This window comes from Silurus aristotelis (assembly GCF_946808225.1).
Source record: "Silurus aristotelis genome assembly, chromosome: 2".
NCBI classification, from domain to species: Eukaryota; Metazoa; Chordata; class Actinopteri; order Siluriformes; family Siluridae; genus Silurus; species Silurus aristotelis.
This window is the reverse complement of record NC_139575.1, coordinates 22,898,237-22,915,054: the sequence shown is the minus strand read 5'-3', so window position 1 is coordinate 22,915,054 and position 16,818 is coordinate 22,898,237. Positions and strand designations below refer to the sequence as shown.

Here is a 16,818-nt window from a genome sequence, read left to right as displayed (position 1 = left end):
TGATCTCCGAAACTCTTACGGACTCGCACAATCGAGCGCAGATCCGGCTTGAAGAATGTGCTAATAACGGCATAAAGACCCTCAATCAAGTTAATTGGCCACTTAGTTAAAACAGTATTTCTTTTAAACAGGTTTGTTTTTTTATTAGTGTTGCTATTTGCTTTTCGACCCGGAAAAACTAAAAAATTGCGCATTAATGTAATGTCAGTATTTAGCATTATTGACAACTATTTTATTAAATTTTTTTAAATTAATGTTTTTTACAGACTTCAGTGAAACGTAAATGAGAAAAATTTGAGAAACTTAAATTTACTTTCCCTCTGATGTATTAAGAACAAATGAAATGCAATCAGAAAGATCAACAGAATGCTAAACAAGGATATATTTAAGGGTTTGCATGAGATGTTAGAGGAAATGCAGACCAAAGGACTGCATGGGAATCACTTTTCGACAGTAGCACCGTGTGTACATTAGGCATTGAAAGGTCATTTGATGGTACTTTAGTAGGTGTGTGTGGTGGAATTCTTAAGTGTAGCAGGGGGCCGGCTCGGAACAGCTGCTCATTAGTAGTACTTTGGCCGCAGCCGCAGGCCTGCCGTCAGGTTGCATTCACCTTAACGCGGGCAGATCATGGGGCTCAGTGGGGGATTTGATCTCAGGCTGCAACAGACCCCCTTCCTGGGTTTGATCCCTAATACCAATTCTCCCCTTTCATGCATCATCTCAAAAGCCCTTTCCAGCAAGCTGTCCCCTCCTCCCCTATCTATCCTTCTGTCTCTCTTTCGCTCCGTGACTAGTCACAAACCCATGACAATGGCCAGGCTGCAGCACCTTCTCTTTGTGTATTAGAGGACAATGGAGACTAGTGCCATAAATGCTTCCTTTTCACCCTGGGAGAAGTGTTGGTGTGTGTGTGTATGACTGGCTACTGCTAAATGGGTCATTAACATGAGAAGGTGATACAGTGGGAGTGCGATAATGACTGGTCCTAGCTTCTGTCAAGGGACTGAGATTTGGGTAAAGGTTAAATGAACATTATTACATGCTCAGTTAGTATGGAATTTAAGTTTTAACTGATGTCTCCAAATCAACTTCTGTCCAATCACACCAAAGTATAAAGTGTAACACATGCTTCCTCTTTAACAGACGAAACCAGCGATCACAAGACATTACCTCTAGTGAACATCATAGAAGTGCTGAAGGTGCTTTGACAGCTTTCTGATCTGCACACAAGACACCTATTTACTTTGCCAGCGTCTCTCTAACCAAAAAGGGAACAATTAACCATTAGTTATTTGTTATTAAGATTTGTTTTTCCAAATATATAATTCAGCTAGTAACTTGTGAACAGTGAACAGCTGCCTCATCAATTTTTTTTTGTCATGTAGAGCAGAAAAGCATAAAGCCCATATATAGCAATTTCCTTACATCTACCACACACACACACACACACACACACACACACACACACACACACACACACACACACACACACACACACACACACACACACACAAATAAAATCTGAGATATGGCCAGATTTCCAAAATGTTTTATAAGCTAGAGTTTACCAAAAACAAAAAAAAAGAAATCCATACAACTGCACCCTTTTATATGAAGTGCCTTGTTCTGTACACAAACAGCCTTTTCATTAAAAAAGCCAATTATTAACCAAGTAATTAATGGGGTTAATTCGCTGCCCACTGTTTATTTGTCCTGATACATAATAGAATAAGAAATCATTTGCATTTCCTAAAAAACTTGTCTGGAGTTTCTTGACAGCTCTGTGCTTGACAATTTCTACCACATCACACTGGCCGCATCAAGCCACAGCTTGCGTCTCACACAGAGCGTAAGTCGGTGGTCCAAGGCACAGTTGGCGTTTATGAGTAACAGCTTTAGTACACTGACCAGCTGCATCAAGTGTTTTTTTTTTGTTGTTTTTGTTTTTTTGCACTGTGCCTAATCATGTATATACATCTGACTCTCGAAGTTTATTCTGGTTGGGACTTTGCTGTTTATGATTTCATTAGTAAGTAATATGGTTTAGTATGAGAGAATAGGCAACAGGTTAACAAAGGGTTCACTGCTTTTTGTGGCTGTGGCTGAAGCTTATTGCAGGATTGCATTAAAACAGGAAACATTTTGATGGGGGCCAAATGTGTCTGACATGAACAGGAGAGAGATATGGGGGAAAAGAGGATCCCTCATAAGATCAGAAAACTCCTAAATGAATAAAATCCTAAAGCCAGAGGGTACATTAGCATTTTAACAGGCATACTGGGGGCCTGTCTAAGCCTGCCTTAGCGTAGACACACACACACACACACACACACACACACACACACACACACACACACACACACACACACACACACACACACACACACACACACACACGTAGGCCCTAGAGCTGGCTGGCTGGTTGCTAGACAATGTAATTGGTTATGTGGGTTATGTAAAGGCTCTTGTGCACACAAAGCCAGAGGGGCAGCAGTGCTATTGTGAGCTCTTCAGCATCCGCTCATTCCGCACAGAAAGCCCCACTTTCTAACCAGCCATCACACTTCAGACTGTTAACCGCCTTTACTCTCTCTCTCTCTCTCTCTCTCACTTTCTCTCTCTCTCTCTTTCGCAATTCTTTCTCTCTCCCATTCCTGCTCTATTTATGAGAGATGAGGCTGTGATTTATCCATCCAGTTCCCCCTCCTTCTGTCTACTTCAGCTCTGGGGTTAAAACAACTGCCTCCTTGACCAGTGTGTCTAACAGCCCTGGAGAGGATTTGGGTTGTGTGTGTGTGTGTGTGTGTGTGTGTGTGTGTGTGTATTTAGTCCAGTCTCTGGAACTATGCCTCAAGGCTTCTCCTGGGTTTGGGATGAGCCGCTTGAGGCTTAGGGGAAAAAACGCTGTCCAGGCTCCACCCTGAGTATATACACACGTGTGTGTATGTGTGTGTGTTCTGTTCACATAGCAGTGAGCCACACACATCTGTACCCCAGCTCTCACCCAAAATGGTCCACCTAAGGAATATTAGCCTCAAATATGAGTAAATACTAACATCTCACCACAATTTTTACCATTGCAGGAAAATGGTTATAACTTGTAACATAATCCCTTAAGACCTGAGGAAAATCTTCTGCTGCTGACCAAGGTGAAAACACACAGACAGTTGCTATGTTGTGTACTGAGGTGTGTATCCCAGGCTTTCAGAACAGAACATTTTTTCACCTCGCTGTGGAGTTTCCCTGATCAGAGCCACGAGTGTGTCTGTGTCTATGGGTGTGAACAGCAGTGTAATGGGATGTGAGCATCCTGCTTTAAGAGCAATGGTGGACCAAAAGATTTTGCCCTTTGACCTGTACTCTCCCTTATAACTCAAATATAGAATGACCAAGCACTTTCCCACACTCAAGCTACTAGTCACTGCATAAATCTCTCTCTCTCTAGCAGTCCATTGTGCAGTGTCATTACATACAGGTGTCTCAACAGGGAGCCAGAGAAAGCATGACACAACACACACCTGCTCGTCACAAAGCAATGGTAAAGTAATCAGGAGAAAGTTTCTTATCCAAATGACTTCCTGTTTCTCTAGAAAATGTGTGTACTTTTACTCCTCAATTCACATTATATCAACTATGGCTTAATTACATTTCAGTCGATTTTGCTTACATTAATTTAAAATCAAAACTTCAATAATACTTCTGTTAAAAAAAGTAAGATTGACAAATTAATCGGGCTCCATGGCCATGAACATTAATCTTAATACTGAAAACAACAACATTTTAATTCAACAGAGACATACGCGATACGGCCAACATGATTATTGCCACACTGCCATAATGTTATTTATAAGAAAGATCTTCAGTGCTATGGTACAATTGAATAGTTCCGACCAGAATGCTATAAACTGCTTAGAACACGAGACTGTAAACTGCAAAAAGTGCTAACATCCCAATCACATGCCTAAATGTGAACTAGTTTACTAGAGTTAACTTAACTATCTGAGATTAAAGACACAAGATATAGGGTCAGTTGCACATTTATAGATGCACACATCATTTAATAAAGGTAAACATCTGTAAATGTGGCATTTAGTATACTTAAAACAACCTATTATTGCAGATATATGAATGCTTTCAAAATATAGCCTAAAATGTTAAGTTACACTCATCACCATAAACTGTCACTGAAAGTTATTCTAAACCTAATAAATAATTAGGATGACTAGAATGTATTATACATTTGGTATAACATTAATGAGTGATTCTTAATTAAGAGAAACAGCTAGCTCCCACACATGCTTGTTTACACTACCTGAGTAAAGGTGAGAGAAAATGAATGCTGCCTCTGTGTGTATATGTGCGAGTGTGTAGCTGTGGGATGAGTCACAAACCCCATTATTTAACCAGGTGTGGGGCCACTGTCCTGCCTCTCCATCCACCTGGGAAAGACTTTTAACAGAACAATGGATTTATACTTAGTGTATACAGTGCTATCTGAAGGTCCCCTGGTGGTCTAGTGGTTAAGATGCAGCGCTCTCACCGCTGCGACCCGGGTTCGATTCCCGGTCAGGGAACCATCCCCAGCCACTCAGTGCCGGTCCCAAGCCCGGATAAATTGGGGAGGGTTGCGTTAGGAAGGGCATCCAGCGTAAAACATGTGCCAAATCAAACGTGCGGAGGATCCGCTGTGGCGACCCCTAACGGGAGAAGCCGAAAAGAAAAGTAAAAGTATACAGTGCTATCTGACACACTTGGGTCACATTGTACAGATCAGGTCAGAAAATGTTAACTTATATTTTAAATACACTTTTAACACTAATTAACTTCCAGGAAAATTATAAGAGAGCTCACAGAGCCAGCAGCTTGGAGCTTTAATCTCTGAATGTCATTAAACATCTATCACATGGTGAATAAAACATTGATGAAGTTCACATTCATGGGACTTGCCTGTAGTGATGTTCCTTTGAGTCCTTTAGCAGCAGGCTAGTCTCAGCATGGGCTTTCAATCCTCCACACAAAACCAGTCGCACACAGAGTGCGAGATCAAACAAACTAGTACAGATCCCACTTTTGCTATTTTTCTTCTTGCCTTTTCTTCTTGTGCAGTGAGGCTGCTGAGGATGAACCACAATCCTTCACTGAACCTTTGCAGTCTCACACACACATACACTCTCACTCTTCATTTTACACCCGCCTACCCTTCCAACCCCTTGATGGCAGGTGGACTTGGCTTCCGTGAACTTTGCTGACAGAAAGTTTTAGAATGGGGGTAAATCGGCCAATTGAGGAAGAGGGTGGAAGACTACTAAAGGATGGGCAGAGAGAAAAAGGGGGATGTGTAAGGAATTGCATCAAGGAAGAAAGCTCAGAACCTGAAACAACAACAGCTGTGGCAGCATGCCAACCATTTAGCATTTGTCATCAATAGGAGGGGCATGGTAATGTTGCTGACCTAACTGATCGTCATGCACATCTATAACAAAGCCACTACAGGCTGTGACCAACGGCATTACAGACTGTAGGCCTAGCACATGTCAGCTTTTCTATCTATAAAACAAAAAAAATGAACAAGTACAAACAGGCCTTAGTTATTGAAATACGGTAAATGCATCACAATAGCCTGTTTAGGAATCCTGATGTCCTAGTATATTACACGCCCCTATATTCTGTCATTGTACCCTTAAAGTCATGGCTGTAAAAGTCTTTAATAGTTGTATCAAACTGAAATAATTGTGTGACCACATCGATGTGATTTGGAGCTTCTTTTTTGCTTGCCTAAGAGTTATGAAATGTCAGCGCCTTGCAAACTGCTCCATCTTGTGCTGATGTAGTGTTCTCATGCCACGCAAAAATAAGATCAGCATATCATTTTTATCCTGGCACTCGATCCGACATGCATTTAGCGCTGATTCTTCCCAGCAAAAAACATGCAAGAGGGGGATCTCAACTCTTACTTACTCCACACCGGGATGTCAATTGACCGGTGATATTTATCACCCTTGTACTAAAAAAGGAAGCGTTCCCATTTTACCAGTAGCTTAGTGGCGTGGTCACACACACACTCTGACTAGTGAGAAAACATCTGTGGCAGCGGCAAACACCACACCGGTTTGCTTTGGCTTAAACAATGAGGGCGGAAGAAGATGGTATCAAAAGTGTGTGTGTGTGTGTGTGTGTGTGTGTGTGTGTGTGTGTGTGTGTGTGTGTGTGTGTGTGTGTGTTCCAAAACAACTGGGAATGGGGCTGAGTTTTTTAATCATTAAAATCTTTGAATAATGAGAAAGAAATTGCATTGAACCAGTCAAGCTGTTGCCTATTTCTCAAAGTTTGGGCTCCTAATTTTACCAAGATCTTCGAGAACGAACCCTAAAGGTCTATAGGATCAGACTAAGTGGAAGTGCATGTCTCTGATGGAGGTTTTCTGCAGCAGCTGAACTTGAAAAAGCTGTAACTCTAAATGACTGAATGCTGGACGGACACAAGGGACGAACTGTGTGTAATTAATGACATGCAATTATTACAGAATGAACGAGGCACTCACACACACACACACACACACACACACACACACACACACACACACACACACACACACACACACATGGCAGTCAATAAAAGCTTTAATGGCTTACAGTCATGACTATTACCATGAAACCCTCACATATTAGCAGGCATGGGGCTTAAAAAGGAGACAGTGCAGAGGAAACGTCATGGGAACGAGACTAAACGAGTGCTATATTAGGACTCAAATGATCTCTGTTTGCTTTAATTATTTTAAAAAAGCTCTGCGTGTGTATACAGATCCACTTTTTCATATTAAGTCAAAGCACACACTGAATCTTCTCAGACAAATTCATAAATTATGTTTATGTAAGGGATTTATGGTATTTTCTAAAAACAATTGCTGCAGGTGGTAAGACACTAACATTAACGGTACTAAACCACTAAAGTATATATATAAAAATTACAAAATATACAAACATTTTTTGCTATTATGTTTATACCTGTGTCTGACATGATCCATACTCCATTTATTTACTTAAATCAGCTCACAGTTGCTGCTTTAATCACACTATTACTAGGACAGCAGATTCTGCACATCTTATTTACAGACGGAATCAAGGAGAAGGAAAGATGCGGGCTATGATCCCCCAACCCCCCTCCCCTCTCACATAAAACAAACAGAGTGGGCTGGCACGAAAGCACTCATAGTTGAGTTAGTCTTATCAGATCTGAAGCTCGGGCTGGAAAACGAGCATTGCTGAACCACTAGCATTCCCAGAGAGAACATCTTTTTTTCCTTTTTTTTTTTTCACTTACTCCCTACTTCTAAATAGAATCATATATAACTTCTTGTTGCAACATTTTCAAACCGGTTGGGTAAAACAAGCCGGACTGGGCTCAAGGGACCAATAAAACAACATGAAAGAAATTGGCATATCAGAGGCTGTAAGAATGCGTGAACATCATGTTTCCCAAGGTGAAAATTATGATCCCACACATACTGACAGAGTAAAGCCATTATCTAGGCATTCCTGTGCATAGAGTTCACCTCGAAATCAACACCCTTGTGTTGTGTATGCACTATAAACGCCAAGGTGGAAGAACAAACGCAGGGGAAATGCACAAACTGTAAATAATTTGTGTCGCAGATTGGACAAGGTGTAAGATAATAATAATATTTAAAAATTAATCACCTTTAGTTGGAAAAGAAAAAAGAAAGAAAGAAAGAAAGAAAGAAAGAAAGAAAGAAAGAAAGAAAGAAAGAAAGAACGAAAGAACGAAAGCATGAACTGAAATGTATTTTACTGAGTTTTCTGTCCCACTTGCTTTCTGTGATTTGCTCAGACTGTTGCTCCGGCCCACCCAAGAAGAAGCAGCAGCCCATGGGCATAAATCTGAGAGCCTGACTCACAGTGGATTTAATCTACAGTTCTCTCTCTCTCTTTCTCTCTCATTTTTTAACCCTAACTCCTCTTTCTTGTCTTGTTCGATATCCTTCCCCTCTCACCACCAAGTTATGAAACATAACCCTTTCTCAGACGTTATGAATAATATTATTTCGCTGAGTTTGTGACTGAACGTGACGTGTGAATATTTGTGTGTGTGTGTGCTGCTACCCCAAGTGTTGCACATGCATGCAACAAGTCAGTCGACTATTCTAATTCCACATCCATCTGTAGTTTGAAATCTTTAATTCACTTACATTCTGACTAAATGAGTAAAGACACAAAGCTTCACCCACGCCTCATTTTTGTTTGTTCATTACAATAGTTCAGAACAATCTTCTAGTTCATCTTCAATCTAGCCAACTGGTAAACACTTGAAATCCATGCACAGTTTCAAAGAGATCAGGTAATTGAGTGGTTGCTCTGTTGTATCTAATTTGTCAAATGCTGAAAATCCAAATGAGGAGAACAGAAACATCAGAGGTGTATAATTATACTGATGACAGCAAAAGAATATGCAGTCTCTATGGCAACCGGTGCGAATAATAAACACCACTCCCCCTCTTTTCTCAAAGAGGTGGACATCAGTGAGTCATCACTGCACACACACACACACACACACACACACACTGTATTGCCGAGATCCATAGAGAAGAGTGTGTGTATGTGTGTGTGTGTGTGTGTGTGTGTGTGTGTGTGTGTGTGTGTGTGTGTGTGTGTGTGTGTGTGTGTGTATCAGAGATTTTTGGCATGTTTTACTTTTTGTTTGATGTTTGTCTCTGGGTCTGGGTCTGGGTCAGGGTCTATACAACACATACCAACACACACACACACACACACACACACACACACACACACACACACACACACACACACACACACACACACAGACCTACTAAGTCCTCAGGCCTATTTAATGCTTACTTACCTTGTTACACCCAAAGACAATTGTAACAGGCTGCATAATCGATTGACAAAACAAAAAGATCCTAAAGTAACACATGCTACTCTGTGTCAACAGAACACCAAAAAGATAACTTCAAACAATTCAAAGTGAACTGGTCTTCAGTTAAAGCAGGATGCTGAAAATTGTTGTAATTTGTTCCTGGCAAAAGCTTTTTCATTATTTAATCCACAGATTTCAAAAGTAATAACATGACAAATGTAAACAGATATGACAAGGAATTAATATATTTCTTAGCAGTCTTAATCTTTTAACCAGCTTTTAATAGCTCTTTTTTCCTCAGTTGGGTTTGATAAGTTTTTTCTTTCTCTGATTATCCAGCAATTAAAACAACTGCTCACTGAAACCATGTAGAAGATTTCATATGTATGGGAGTGCAAAAGTCTTTAAATAGAAATGTATGAAGATGAAAAAGAGTTTACCACTGTAAAAGACCATAGGGTTTATCATTTATATCTAAAATGCCAATATATATATTACGGGTGTCAAAATTAAAACCGTCCTTGGAAAATTAGAGTATTTAAAACTTATTAAAAAAGTATTAATTCAAGGTAAAGAAAGTATGCAAAGAGAGATATCACTCCAGAACTCGGCATTTATGCTGCATTCAGTGCTATTAGCAACTGTGCACAGCGAGACAGTCACGCAAAGAAATATTGTGTTCAAGGTTAAAAAACTACCACATGACTGAATCAAAAATCTACAAGTATATAGAAATAAAAAGATTTACATGTAGCTTACATTTTTTATGTAATCTTTCTTTTTAAACTGTATTTCTTCTTGATTTTTTTTCTCCTGCCTTTGGGCTTTGACTACAGATAGAAATTTGTACTTTCTTCTGTGAGTCAAATCATTTGACTTAGTTCATGAATAAGAGTTGACTCTTTTGCCTTCCAAACAGCTCATGGGCTTTTTTATTTTTATTTCCTTAAATCACTTTGTCCAGATATCTGATCACCTTTCTTAATGCATCTATATGCATACCATAAATATTCCACCAACAGCAGTGTAACATATTTGTGACAGTCCCTCACAGACATTTAAACATATTTTACCATTCATTTAAAAAAAAAGTATGTTTTTTTAAGTATTAGACAAAAGTTTGGACCAACCTTCTCCTTCAGTGTATTTTTTATAATTTTTATTATTGTTATTTTCAACATTCAAAATGAATTTGAAGAATAACTATGAATGAACAAATATTGAATTATTTGCTATACAAAAGCACGTGAAACAACCAAGCATGTGTTTTATATTTACGATTCTTCAAAGGAGCCACCTTTTGCTTTGATGTCAGCTTTGCACACTTTCACTCAGCCTCATGAGTCACCTGGAATGACTTTCCAACAGTCTTGAGGAGTTCCCAGAGATGTTGAGTACTTGTTGACTGCTTTTTCTTCACTGTCTGGTCCAACTCATCCCAAACAATCTCAACTGCATTTAGATCAGGCGATTGTGGAAGCCAGGTCATCTGATGCAGCACTTTATCATTCTCCTTCTTAAACAAATAAATCTTACACAAGCTAGAGGTGTGTTTGGAATCACTGTCCTGGTGGAAAACAAATTATGGTTACACTAAGTGCAAACCAGATAGGATGGCATTTTGGTGCTGGTTACATGTGCTCTCAATTTTGAAGTTTAAATCATCAACAGTGTCATAGACACTGCCACACCATCACACCTCCTCCTCCATGCTCTGCAGTATGAACCACAGATTCAGGAAACATCCATTCACCCTCTGTATGTCTAATAGACAAAGGGGTTTAGAACCAAAAATATCAAATTTGGACTCATCAGACCAAAGGACAGTTTTCCACTGATCTAACTGTCTATTTCTTGTGTTTCTTGGCCCAAGAAAGTCTCTTCTGCTTGTTGTTCTTCCGAAGTAATGGTTTCTGTTTGACCATGAAGGCCTGACTCACACAGACTCTTCTGAAAAGTGGATGTTGAAATATGTCTGACACTTTAACTCTGGGATGCATTTGTGTAAATCCATAGTTTCTGAGACTGCTAATTCTAATAAACGTATCCTCTGCAGCAGAGGTAGCTCTCGGCCTTCCTGTCCTGGAACAATCTTCATGGGAGCCTGTTTCATCAAAGCATTTAATGGTTTTAGAGACTGTACTTTCTGATAAATGTAAAGTTCTTGAGATTTCTTGGTTTGACACCTATATTCCTAAAAGTAAGTATGGACTGTCTTTTCTCTTTACTTGAGTGTTTCTTGCCATAATATGGATTTGTACAGTAGTTGCAGTAACACTAAATGGGCTATTGACTCCGTACTCACCAGTTTCTCTGAACAAGACAAATGATGCTCTAAATCAAATTAAGAAAGCAAGAAATGAACATTTGACAAGGCATACCTGTAAATTGAAAACCATTCCAGGTGACTACCTCGTGAAACTGATGGGTGAACGCCATGAGTGTGTCAAGCTGTCATCAAAGCTAAATGTAAGAACTTTTAAAACTTCTAAAGCATATTTTCGGTTGACACTTTTTTTGTTTACTTCATAAATCCATACATGTTCTTTTACAGTTTATATGTACAATGTTAAAAATAATAATACAAAAAACACTGAAGGTAAAGTTGTGTCCAAACATTTGACTGGTACTATATAGTCATTCAAAAGTCTCTCATACCAATTTGTATGTGTGGACTATTTTTAAAGAATGGATTGATTACAGAGCTAAATATGTCTTTGCTGCTTAACATAAAATTCAATATAAATTCCAGAATTCCTATACCACTAGTTCTTAAGATATTAATCCAATGAGACATGCAGACAGACTGTTTTACGAAAGGACAACCTGAAAACATAATGCCTTCACCACCTAGTGGCGGATGCCTAAAAAGCCCCCAACGAGGCAACAATGCTCCACTTCTACTGTGTAGAAACTCTCCAGTCAAAAGGACTACTCTAGTTAATGCTCAGTTGTATGGTTTAACTCAATTACCCAACTGTTTCGACCTGCAACACAAGCCTAATTCGGGGTGTGCTGCAATCAAAGCAGCCCCTCTCCTTTCTTTAGCCCCTCCAGAACAGATAAAGTTTCAGCATGTCTTCCGTGATTTCAACAGGGTTTGCGGAAAATTGCAAAGCTAAGAAGAAAACGCTGAAAAATCATGCTTGATGTGAGGTGCTTTAGCACCTGGATCTCATTAACTACAGTATTATTAGTAATATCAACCACATGGGTTTTCTCTGAGCCAAACCCACTCAAAGAGACCAATCAGAGAGACGGGAATAGAAGTTAACAGTAAACCTATTAGTTCGAAATCATTTAGAAACTCCATACTGGTAGAAAAAACAACTTACAAATATTTTCCTTTAATACCTCTATTATATGTGAAAAAAACCCAGCTATTAATAACACCAATAATTGATACTACACTATCAGCTCTGTGTCCTTTTTTGGCCGCTACTTTTGGCGGGGTTTGTTCGGAGTGCTCATTCCAAGGCTAAACATTTAATGCCTTTGCCCTTTTGTGTTCAAGCAACTACTTAGCAATAGTGCCGGACCCCTCCCCCGCTAATTAAATTTCACCCGGTAGACCTGTGTCACTGAACCAACAATCAATGACAGAAAAAACATCACAATGACATCCAAAGATACACTTGAAAGACTCGGAGATGTGCTCTGCTTTAAAGATGTCATTCTATACTCGCTACACCTGTAGCTCTGCAAAACCCAATTCAATTTTACTACAAAAAAACTCCTGAGGTAATCACTAGGCAAGCACAATGTGCATAACTTTAACAGGTGCAGAAGAAAGAGATGAAAAAGAAAAAAAACAGAGAGGAGAGTGAAAGAGAGAAAAAGAGAGAGAGGCAGAGAAGGAATTAAAAAATATAAAATATATATACACTCATGTAAGCAAAAGGAGTGCATAGCATCAGTCGTAGCTTTTATTATGTTTCCCTCATCCACAGAATGAAGAAGAGAAGAAAAAGACAAAAGGCATGTAAGGGGGATAAAGACACAGAGAAAGAGAGAGTGAGAGAGACAGAGAGAGAGAGAGAAAGAGAGAGAGCGACAGAGACATAGAGAAAGAGTGAACGGGGACATTTAGTGCGAGTCTTTTCCTTGGTCTGTTTCTATCCTTTTTTGGCTGGCGAGCGGATGGACAGCTGCTATTAAACTCTGATTGTTTCAGGTTCACGGGGTGTGAAAGGGGCTGATTGGGGGCTACGCTCCCTATGAGGGTGGTCTCCTCACCGGAGGGAGGAGTGGAGGGGTGAAGCAAAAGGAAAGGCTCACGTGACGAGTGCATCTCGCTGAGCAGCCTGAAAAAGGAATCTAGTGTGGAAAAAAAACCTAGCACTCGTTGCCGCCTGCCTGCTCTGTGACACATACACACTCGCTGACACACACACACACCTCAGTGAAGCAATAAGCGGTATCCCACCCACATGCATTTTGCATGTGCACCTAATCTCCTCACTCTGCTTTGAAATGAATTAAAAAACAAAAACACATACTTAAAAAAAGAAAGAGTTTTGCGCCACAACAATCTCAATCGCAAACCACAAAACTGGAATTAAGTCGAAGTCTCTGTGCTCGATGCCTGGAGATAAAGAATTCACACTTAATCACCATCACACGAGCTTAAAGAGCCCTATTACAGCATAATAAGCATGTGATAATGTCATAACAACTACATTCATTAGCGAGTGAAGTTTAATCTTGTGGTCTCCACCTCCATGTTAGCAAAAGGTAACATGCATACACCAGCCCCTTGACACCTCTCCGTTAGGAACTTAGGATGGTCTGGGTGGCGAAAGGAAGTTCAGCTGTGTAAAGTGTGTGTGTGTGTGTGTGTGTGTGTGTGTGTGTGTGTGTGTGTGTGTGTGCATGTGTGTGTGGATGTATGGGTGGGAGGGTGCTTGCTAATGAGAGCCTTTTGGCCCTAACACTGCTCCATCAAACACTAATAATGAATAACAGGGGAGAGGAAGAAACCCTACTGAGGCATTCTCAGCTCTCATAGGGCAAGTTCAGCAACCATGTCAACCTGCAGAGGGGCACTTCTCGAGAAATGTGTATGGATTTGTATGTATGTGTATGTGTGAGAGAGAGAGAGAGATCTTCAGTGATTTACAGCCCTAGTAACTTGTCACCTGTGACATTGCATTCTATGTGTACATACAGCTCTGACTAAAAAGTATAATGTATTCAGACGATAGCCGAATGGATAGTACTCCGACCTCATGTAAATATGATTATGAGCAATGTTTTCATTAGTGATACCTGATCTCTGCATCATCATCATCATTATCGTCATCATCATCATAGGCACTTTAAAAGCACAAATGTTGAAACCCCAATCATGACATCGACTTAATCCGTATCAGCTCCTAGTTCCTGCTGAAATATCCCCCGCCCCCATTTACGCAAACCACAACACAAAGTCATTTATGGGAAAACTTTTTTTTTTGTTGAGTTTAAGATGTTTAGGGGATCTAACCACAGTAAACGCCTGACTGAGCTCTTTACACTGCAATTATGAAGATTAGTAAAGCTTACATAAGCTTTTACACTCGGTACTCCAGATCCCCCCCGTTTTAAAACTTCTCTCCTCTATCGCTCTTTCACTCCTGTTTACACGGAAATATTTTAAATAGCTTTAAAAATGTATGTAAAGTTAGAGAGATTACATACACAGCTAAATATTGGAGTAGGAGAAAAGGGGAGTAGATTTGAAAAAGAAGCATTGATCTTTTTTTTTACTGGAAGTGTTCTGACGCATCATGCAATTATATTAAGAATAATATTGCGAATTATGCTTTAATCAAGATTTTTTTGCAATTCATAAATTAATTACAAAAAATCATTCAGGTAAATATCAGAGGCTTTAGAAGGATTTGCTAAATGCCTTTTCAACTCTTCTGATTATGATTCATTAGGCACATTATAAACAGGCACCACTTGCCACATGGTTGCATAATTATTATTTATATATATATATATATATATATATATATATATATATATATATATATATATATATATATATATATATATATATATATATATGTCAAATAAAAAGAAGTAGTAAAATTTTGGAATCACAAACTATAAGAATACGTTTATATTAAAATGTATATCCTTAAGGTTTCAAAATGGCTACCACTAGAATAGGCGATTTTTTTTGTATATTAATTCATTATCGTTATTATTGTTATTATTTTGCATGTGTAGTTTGTGCAAAAATCTGGTCAAATGTTTGCATTATTTGTTATCACTTGTTCTTGATTTCCTCCCCAGTCATTATGTCTACCTTCACTGATGGACATCTGGAGTAAGTGTGTTCATCTTCCCAGAACCATTTCTTTTAAATCAGTCACCAAGACAGTGAGCCTATTGCTTGGTCCTAGCTGTGGTGGCGCACATTTGGAAAAGATATTTGCTCCTAAAGTATTTCAGGTTACGAGAAACAGCTGCTGAGGTGCGGCCCTCGAGCCACACAGAAATCCTGTGACCTCCAGAATGAAGTGGGCTTCCTGGGACCTTCTATTAAAGAAAAGTGTAGTGAAATTTACTAATTCTTAAAAAGTTACAAACTATACATATGGAGCCTGCAATCCAGATGTTCTGAAATGCACACAAATATGGGAAAAAAGGTGTTTGAATAGAGCTTTACCAGGACTTCTATACGCCTGTCTTGTTGGAGCAGAATGCCTTAGTTGACCCCCAGAAGACCACCATGACGCATTTTATTTCTGGACGACACGTAAAACTTGAGAGGTGTCCTTCCTCTTTGCTTTGTTCGGACTGTGCAGGAATTTGGATAAAAAGGAAAAGCACCGAGCCTGTATCATCAGCAAAACAGTTGGATAATGGATAAGTGTTAAAGGGAGCACCGAGTAAGCTCATGACTTGAGAGTGATCAGAAAAGTCAATTCTTTTTCATTCAGTAAGCTTCTTGATGATACTGGAGGACTAACTAGATGTGCCTGGATGTATGCTCATGTGCTTATGCTTTCTATCTCTAGTCAAGTGATTCTCCTGAACACTGTCACATAGAGACATGTTTGGTTTGCTAATCAATGCGCAAACATGCCACTTGATTAACACAACCAGCACTCATGCCTTTTAGCCTTTTTAGGGTCTATTGGCATGTTTAGCATTGAGCTGAAATGATTTATTTGCTTGTAATATGTACAGGGGAAAAAAGAAAACGGAAAGGCTTACCTTTCAGATTCTCGAGCTGTCTGCATCAGCTTGTGTGGCCTTCAACTTTTCTCTGTATAAAACCCAAACAAACAAACAAAACAAAACAAAAACAAAAAACAACTCACTCTAATAAAAACAAACAAACAAAAAAACCAAAGATATAAAAACGTTCTGTTTGAAGCTGAAAACCACCAGTGGGTTGAGAACTTCCAATAAAGCCCCTCTTTCTCTCTTGCAGGACACACACATACAGATGGAGCGCACAGGCGCGTGAACTCAAGATTTCACCTCTCTCCAGCACGTAGTGCTGCACTTCACATACATGAGATTGTAAAATCTCACACTCACACACACGTACATCCAGAAAATAAAAATAAAATTTCCACTAAAGTTTGGAGTGAGCGGTAAAGTTGAGCTCCATTTTGGGTATCCTGCTCCAGAGAACCCGAAGTTTTCGAGGCAGCGCGAGCATGCGAGCTGAGCCCTGAGTCCCCCTCCTCAGCCCTCCTCCTCCTCCTCCTTCTCCTGCAACACACTCCGAGGACCACCCCGAAACAGGAAGTGAACTTTCTGTTTTTCTTCAAGGAAAGAGAGAGAGAGAGAGAGAGAGAGAGAGAGAGAGAGAGAGAGAGAGAGAGAGAGAGAGCCCGACTGCTGAGACTGTAACTTATTCCTCTCCTGTTTCAAGCATCGTCTAATGAAGTTGTTTCTAAATAGAAAACTGTT

General features: G+C 39.6%; 1 protein-coding gene across 1 annotated transcript in view; it reads right to left on the bottom strand.

Annotated features, from left to right (window-relative positions):
• gli1 (GLI family zinc finger 1) overlaps window positions 1-16,606 on the bottom strand; it is a 33,970-nt gene extending 17,364 nt beyond the window's left edge. Inside the window, exons 1-2 of the mRNA XM_083528995.1 lie at window positions 16,285-16,606; window positions 16,111-16,162 (exon numbers count right to left, since the gene is read on the bottom strand). The gene's annotated coding sequence lies outside the window, so the exon portion shown is untranslated. The remainder of the gene's footprint in view (window positions 1-16,110; window positions 16,163-16,284) is intronic.
• Window positions 16,607-16,818: the final 212 nt, after the last annotated feature.